Consider the following 1,595-nt stretch of genomic DNA (forward strand, 5'->3'; position numbering starts at 1 on the left):
AATCCAATCATGTATATAATTAAGCTTTTATATAGCGGGTGCTCAGTGCGCTTCACAAGGAGTCCCATATCGACAGCAAGATATAACATTTTGGACACCACAAGCAGTCTGTTACTGTTAGGCGCTTTACATTTGTTTACGTGGACAGCACTGTTAATGGCCTTATACAGTCCACGCCGGCTTTAAGCACGGTCATCGGGAGAAAGCTTAAGCGTGCTTAAAGCCGAAGCGTGCTTGAGTGCGAAGTAGACATAATCCAGAGATTTTCATGTAGAAAATTTCACGTGCTATTTCCTTTTGTTTGTAAGTAGGCCTATTGCAGTCCCGCAAATGTGTGCACGGTTATTTTTACCCGCCATGGTAGTATTTGTTTGCTTGTTTGTTTTTGTTTTGTGGTTGAATTGGGAAATGTAAACTTAATTTAGACGGCCAGTCACGATACAGCACACTAGTAGGCCTACACGCTGCCTGTGCGTACCACTGCCCGCTGTGCCACATTCATACCACCGCCTTCATCTCACCTCGCGCGTGATACACAATCAGGATTATCGGATAGCGAGGGTCAAAGGTGAAATCGCAACCAGCCTCCCTTTTTCGTCTCCCTGACTCTATTTGTACTTTTTAGTCAGTGTGTAACTTTGCCCTAGGCTAGATCCTATGTCCACGAGCGCGGCTGTGTTCATCTCTCTGCCTTCCTCTCTGCCCGTGTGAGTGTGTGTGTCCATCACTTGTGTTCTCTGTGTTTCTCTTAACACACTCCACTGCTGCAGTGTAGACTGTGTTCGAACTTCGATGGGTCATCATAAAAGTATTTACTGTCTTGTAATGAAGCGTGCTTGAAGCCGAAGTTACCGTGCTTAAAGGCGTGTAATTGATATAGCAAAAATTCGGTAAGAGCCGTTTAGCGTGCTTGAGTCCGAAACGTGCTTTAAGCCGGCGTGCTTATAGCCGGCACGGACTGTACTCGTTTTCACATGAGTGGGGTGGGGAAAGTGCGTGAAAAAACATTTCCCAAGGACTTTACTTCGGGTTTCGAATCCATGACATTCCGATCACGAGTCAAACCGTCTAACCACTAGACCACAGGCCACTTTAGTTTTTTTCTTTCCAACCTGTCATCATAAGCTGTCTCCTGGTATATTAATTATTATAATATATACATGTATTACGATCCCAATAGGTGCAACTGCAAGAAAGAAATGGGCAATGCTGAGAGATTCTTTCCGGAGGCACCATAAGAAAGAAACAACTTATAAATCTGAATCAGGGGGTAAATACCAGAAACCGTGGTACCTGTACAAAGCCATGCTGTTTTTAATTCCTTTTGTTGAGGATGGAAATACCTCAACAACCAATTTGATTGAAGGGCCGGAAGATGAGCAGGAACTCCGACAAGCATCCCAGCTTCGGGAGGACAACATGGAGACAATAGTCAACACTGATGTGTTTTCACATGGTGGAAGTCCATTCACAAATCCACAACCTGGTCCAAGCCATACTCCAGATATTACAAACTCATCTGCTACTCCCAAACGGCATGCCAGGAAAAGACCGTATCCCCCGTATCCCCAAGACCGAGGATCTAGATCTACCTC

The sequence above is a fragment of the Aplysia californica genome, unplaced genomic scaffold (genome assembly GCF_000002075.1).
Source record: "Aplysia californica isolate F4 #8 unplaced genomic scaffold, AplCal3.0 scaffold01142, whole genome shotgun sequence".
NCBI lineage: Eukaryota > Metazoa > Mollusca > Gastropoda > Aplysiida > Aplysiidae > Aplysia > Aplysia californica.